We start from the raw sequence: 7,396 nt of genomic DNA on the forward strand, positions 1-7,396 counted from the left end.
GGTTGAAACTTACGTGATTTAAATGATTTGACAGCATTTCTATTTGTCTGGTATTTTCCATCAAGAGAGAGGTTGTTTAGTGTGCAACTTTCTGTACAATTGTGCTGGACAAACACACTAGAGAAAAGTCTACTGCAACCACCAGTGATTGCTGTAAATGTTATAGATAAGAACTTTGGACTCCTGCTGTGAGCTACAGTGTGAATCTTGCCATCCCAGAATAGATTTTCCTTTATGTTGTAAATATTTACCACAATCCAAGACGAGATATAGTGGAGCAAACTGAAAGAAAATAATAACAAAACACATTTTTAAAAAACTAAATGGATCTCAGTGTTTATTAGTATGCACTATGGTACTATGGCTAATATGCCCCCCCCCCCATTGATCATCAATAGGTGCACTTGCAATGAGAGCCCCCTCATTTCCATTAGAAAGCAGAAAGGCAGAAAGGAATGTAAAAAGAAAAGGTAGAAATAAATTAGTTTGGGCAAATAAATGTCTCCATGACATAATACATGAATAAATTGATACATGTAGTATATACTTAGAAGTAGTAAATCAGTAAATAGAATGCAACATTAACTTAGGACTCTGAAAAAAAGGTTTTAAAAAATGGGATGGCAGATTGGTTAACAGTGCCATTCAGTCCCATCCTACATCCTGCACGTACTCCCTGTGCCTGCGTTGGTTCTTTACAGGTACTCTGGCTTCTGCACACAGTCTGAAGAAATGTATGTTTGGTTGATAGTGGTGATCCTAAATTGGTGTGAATGGTTATCTGTCCCCCTCTGATAGACTGGCAACCTGTCCAGGGTGTACCCTGCCTTTCACCCTGTGAAAGCTGGAATAGGTTCCAGCCCTGAACAGGATAATCAGTTAAGAAAATGGATGGATGGATAAATAAATACAGAAGTAATTGGAAAACTGGCATTTTCAGATAGCTCAGACTGATTCCCACCAGATTAACAATATAGGGCAACTCCAGTCACAACAGCAGGCACAGTTGTAGATTTGAGCAAAGGGTGTTAATTTGGAAAAAGTGTGGATATGTTTTGTGCCTAAGCCGTTAAGACATCATTCAGAACGTGCGAGAAAAAAAGTGCGCTTTGAGGAAAAAGAAAACGAAAGGTTACAGCAAACAAATAGTTTTTGTGATCAAACTGTTGGGTTCAAATTTTATTCATGGAGAAATGTTCCAGCATAAAAGTCATGACAAAAGATTAAATGTTCCAGTTAAAAACACTAATCTGATATGTTGTCAAATTACAAATGAGGTGGTTTTTGTTAGTCTGATGTTTGACAGCTCGGTGCAACCTTTGCCAGTTTTTTGTTTTATTTTCACAATGATGGGGCCTTGCTTTAAATAATGGAGTATTAAATCCCCCGGGGACAGCGCAAAACCCTGCATGGCTGATTACATCCTGCTTTGATTTAAATGCACTCATCCCTCACAAACATCCTCGGAGTCTACCCGTTCTGCCCGGAAATTAGTGAGCCAGTCAAAATGATTAATAAATGGCTGGTAAATAAATCTAATTTTGTCACTGTATAGGCGACACATCACACGGAGGTTTCCGTATTAGGGGTGCTTTACAAAAATGTGCATAATGAGTCACCAAAAAAAAAGATATCCAACCTGAATTCTTACTCTGCTGAGATAAAAAAAAATACAAGAAGAGGACAAAGAAAAACAAACACCTTTCTTACTTAAAAGATTTCTTGTGAAAAAAGACTTGCAAATAAATACAGCACTTCAGCTCTGTAAAAGTGTTTGACTTTTAAATCTAAGATAAATTATATATTAAATGCAAATACACACGATAACACCTCATACGCCCTAGACAGCAGACAGATTTCAGCTACCGTTATGCAAAACAGACTTCTAATGCGTTTTTTATTGCTTCCTGACATTCAGTACAGGACCTTTAGAACTGACATTGTAAATACTTACTGTCGAAAACCAGGGCAATACTCACTGCTTTGTGCTTATAAAAGCCAACTGCTCTATCGCTGAGCATTGTCTAGCAAAGTAATAGACAGAGGGCCCCCTCAGGCATGTGACCAGGAATAGCTGCTGTCCTGATTGTCCTCTCAGCTGGTGACCGTGAATGAGAGGCTTCATGTGTTCAATGTTCATCAGTGTTCCTATTTATTTACTTACACGAATACGCAACGAGCTATGACACAGGAGAAAGCTGAATTGATTAACACGATTACAGGATGAAAACAAAATTGGCTCGGATAATGCAACATCTAACGGAGATCATTCATGCACGCAAATGGCTTGGGCAGCAGCCGGGTTTAAAATTAGTTTAATATCCCACTGAAAGAGCGTTACACTTTGAAATATTAATCTACTTTTGGGAAAAAGTATGATTATGTCGTATTACGTCTAGTTGAAGAAGAAAGCCCTTGATTTAGGGTGCATAAGTACCACTGATTTTAAATGGAAGATTTCTCCTTTCCTATTTCTTCTTCTTCAAGTGTTTTACATTAGACCAGTGTTAATAGGGGAGATATTCTCACACTTTTGTTTTTTTTTTGTAGACATTGGTTTTCGGTTGATGTTTTGAAAGCATTTTAATATATTGAATGGTTTTCTGTGTCATTCTCCGTGTGTCTGTAAAAAATAGGCTGAATGACCAATTCTTTAAAATTCATTTACCATCGATGTTTCAGAGTGCACATGGAGGAAATTCTCAAGCATAACGAGACTCAGGAGGCAGAAACAAGATTACTAATAATCTCTGTCTGAGAAGCTGAGTTTTGATGTATTACTCCACAACATGACTTTAATGAAGGCAGGTGGTGCAATCAGAACAATGGTTAGTGTAATTGCATTTTACATATTGCATCAATATGTCTGAATTTAAAGTATTCTCGAGGATTGTAAAAAATTGTCAAAAATCACATATTTTTTATCTCACATCTTACAGAAGATTATGTCACTTCTCTCTTTTGGCTCCTCTTACGAATGGCAAACACACTATCGGGATAGTATCACCAATGGTGTTTCATTCATCTATGTCTCGTTTCTCAAAGATGGATAATATACCTGATGCTTTCTGTCCAATGTATACTGAACTTATAGCAATGATAGCATTTAAAAATTCTTCAGATAAATGGATACATAGCAAACTATTTTGGTAGCAAACTGGTAATAGATGCAGTGATCTATTGAAATATATAACAACACATATGGAAATAAAGTATTTCAGGTAAAACAGAAGTTGTACATTTGTAACAAGCTTGAAAGTCAATATTAAGCATGACCATCTTTCGTCTCCAGCACAGCCTGAACTCTTTCAAGCAAGTTTTCTTCTTCAAGCAGTTTTAGACTTCCTGACCTCCTCCATACACATGAAGAGAATTTAAGCCAAACATTTAGATGAATTACTCCATAAACCTGTTGCCACTGATTTTCAATTTGTGTAATTTGTTATACTTCAGCCTTTTCTCCCTGTTTCCTTTTCCTTAACTATGGCTACTTGTCAGCCACTCTTTCATTGAGACCATTTCTAATGAGGCTTTGGCAAACAGCAGATGGATCAACTGAAGAACCAGATGCATCTCTTCGGTCTTGTCTCAGGTCATTGCTTGATGTTTTCCTCTTTCTTAATCACATGAGGTTCAGATGCTTTTCTTTTGCTGTAGATAGTGTTTTTGAGGCCTCCCGCTTTTCTTTTGTCCTCCACTTGTCCAGTTTTGATATGTTTTTAGAGGACACACTGCACACCCTGCTAAGATATGCTGAGTTTTTGGATAATAGGTCTTTAAGAATCACCTTGTTGGTGCAAAAATGCTGTGTTTGTCAAACTGTGTTATCTTTGGCATCTTTTGTAGATTCAGATAAAGAAATGGGAGCAGATGATGTAGTAGTAAAAAAAAGTGTCTTTTTACACTTGAGTGATTCAACAGATCAACGTTAAGTGGCTTAACAAACAAAAAAACAAACAAAAATTCCTCTGAACATAGCCAGGCATGAAGAATAGACTACTACCTTTGTACAATACCGTAGTTAAAAGAATGAAATCAGTAGATGCGAACAGCGTTTCAGATGGTTAAATAGTGTATCCAATTTTTGTCACTCTGAATTGGTACTATGAATTACCTGAGTCCATCCCCACACTGCTCAGGTTACCGACTGGAATTGTTGGAAATCGCTGACATAAAAGGACGAACTGGCTAAATAATCAGTTTCACACTAACAGCATTCAGAATGTGCAAACGTACAAGTCCTCAGTGTCCTGAAGCCAGCTCCTGGCAATCATAAACTCTTTTTGTCACTGTTGTTTTTTTTCTTGAATATTCAGCATTTCCACATGAGCCCTGTCACCCACACCAAGAGCGTATTTATTTTGCATCACATGCCCCTCTATGTGACATGGACTGACTAAAAACAGGAAAAAAAACTTTAGAGACTCTCAAAAGCTCAATTTTGGGTTTTTTTTTGTCTGATCTCATAGTGTGCACAGCATACTTAGATGAGGAATGACATTAAGGTGTCCTACCAGACTTCCTTGTCCTCAATTCTGCTAGTTAAAGAATATATAGTCCTAATTACTACAGATATGTTCTGGGAGTTAACAAAGAAGACCGTGCTCCCAAAGGCTTCTGGCAATTTTGGGTGCTTGACTCCTTCAAATTGAAAAGATGCATATACAGCCTCTGGATCATGGATATCTTTAGAGATTTCAATCAGTATGCTGCTGCTTTAGTGTAATTTGGAATCTAGGGAACTCGATCCAGGTACTTCAGCCGTAATGACAGGCATACCCTCTAGCTGACATCAATTCTGTAGATTTCTGATTGGCAACCAAAGTTTGACACATCTCCCTACTTAACAGTTATCCAATGTAAGCTTAAGTCTAGAGGGAAGATTGACAGGAGGCTGAAGCGGATCCTTTGGCGCTATCTTATTTTACTACAGCTGAACCAGGCCTATCGATTGAGACATTTAATATTCCATGTATACCGCTGAGCAGCCTAGCCCCTTAAAGATGTTTTTATTGTCTTTTCTGCCATTCATGTAATAAAATCTGACTGTTGCTGTTTAAAGAAACATGATGCGCTTGTGATCAAAGCGAACCTCAGACTAGATCACAAGCAAACAGAGCAATATTCCATGAAGATTAATTTTTAGTGTGTCTGTTTTGCATTATCTGGTTCTTTCCCTTCATCCTTGTTTTTGCTATGGATTGAGGAGAGGACAAAATAAAGGCGACTGCTGCAATTTCATCCCTATTGGCCCAATGGCAAATTGGCCCTTTATCAAACAGGGACCTCATCTATCAAGCCAAAGATGGGTATTGAAATTGTTCTACTGGCTACAAATCAGGCCAACGGATCGCCCTTTATCTCAGACAAGGCCGTCATCACTCTGTAGTGGCTGGAAGGGGAGGAACCAGGCCACTTAAGAGTCTATCCTGCCTTCCTTTGCTGATGGATGTGGCCTACTTGACCTCTCCGTGACCAGGAGCAGCTGGACAAGGGCCAAACCTGTGATTAACCTGCATCACGATCGGGCTGCATGTTTTTTCTACTTTCACACTAAAACCCTGAGTTATTTTCTTGTTTTTCCTCGTCCTGACATGCTGTTGCTATCTATTTTTTCACCTTTCTTTTTCTTTATTACTGTTGGCTTGAGTTTTTCTACCCTTCTAATCTTGACACTATGTCTTTGTCTCTCTCTCTCCCCCCATCTCTACTTTGCACACAGTTCCTTTTCCTTTTCACTGTTTTGCTCAGTCTTCTCTCTCACTGCCAACATTCATTTTCTGTAGCCAATCAATGCAAATTGAGAAAGACCATAATGAAGGACAAGACAAATGGGTGCTGTGTTCTTAGCTGTGCCTCCCTAGTTTTAAATATTGTTCTGCTTGATATGATTGATGGAAGTCTGTACTCAGGTAATACCTCACTCTTGCCAGATTGCACACAAGCAGCTATCCATAATGGTTAGATATCTAAACTGCCCGGCTGGCATAATCCAACTTTGTGTTTCTGTCAATGTGAATAACATAGATTTTTACTGTATATCTCTACCTTTATATTGAAACTGATGAAATGGTTCCCTCTTCACTACTGATTCAAATTGACATCAACATCAATTTACCAATAGGTCAAAAGTTATGACAGCATTTCCAGCTGACATCTTTTGATAGCAGAAGTGCATAACATAATGATGCAGAGTGATCAGCCTGACTTGTGATCTATCATTCCCTGACATGCATGCTTGGCATCCGGTATCTTTGCTCATCTTTCCTAATCAATTTCATGACTTATGGGTTTAACTGAAAGCCCATCTACAACCAGATCCCCTTCTTAATTATGTTTTAACTGCTCTGCTTTCACTTGATTCGATTCAATCACAGTGCAATTAACCCCATCTGTTTTTATTCATACTCCGTCATAGACAGCGGTATTATCTTTACGTGCAGAGTCATTAACATAAAGCTGCTTTGTGTCATCGGGCTGATTGGAGACATTACCTGGGACATAGGACCAGCCTATACACATCATGGCACCAAGATGTGTATGTATGATTAACAGTAAGTTACTCCTTGTCATTATTACTTTTAAAGATGACTTTGGTTTACCTGATTATCGTGGGTTTTTTTTTTGCAGCACTCGATTCTTTTTTTTGAAGAATTCTGAAATCTCAGAAATGAAAGTGGTTAGTATATTCTGATGTAATTATTCAACTCTAGCGATCCAGAATAGGATCATAAAGACAGCAGTTTACAATGATTTGTGACATGCAGCACACGTTGTTCACACTGTCCGATATTAGAGTAGTAATAGTCTCTTTAAACATTACAATGCACCCAGTTCAGACTTGGTTGAAGAAAACCTGGTTGAAAAATCAGATTTCACAATGGCCCCACAACTCACAGGTCCCAAAGATCTGCTGCCAAAGTTGGTGGATTTAATGTTGTGGCTAGTTGTTATAGCCAAGCAGTCCAACTGATCCAATCCCTTGCCACTTCTTCTTGTTCCCCTCGGGGTAGTCCCAGAAAAGAGCAGAGCAGAGAACTTGGAGGCCATCGCCAGATCCTCCTGTTTCAGCAAAACCATATCCATCACAGGTTACCTCGTGCACCACCTTTTTGACTTGCTGCCCTCTGGTCAGCGCCTCAGGTCAGTCAGGTCCCAAACCTCCAGACTCACAAACAGCTTCTTCCCCTGGGCCATTCAGGCTGCTAACGAACACTATCCCCCCACACCCCACCCCTACACACTCACACACAGACTCTACACACAGTCCTTTTGCACTGCTTCCAAACACTTTGCGCTACAATTTGTGCCATTCTCTTGTACTCCTGATCTCTTTACTATTTATATTTTTTTTTACTCCTGCACAGTTGGCGTGGAGCACCTATAATTTCACTGT

This window comes from Oreochromis niloticus, linkage group LG7 (assembly GCF_001858045.2).
Source record: "Oreochromis niloticus isolate F11D_XX linkage group LG7, O_niloticus_UMD_NMBU, whole genome shotgun sequence".
NCBI lineage: Eukaryota > Metazoa > Chordata > Actinopteri > Cichliformes > Cichlidae > Oreochromis > Oreochromis niloticus.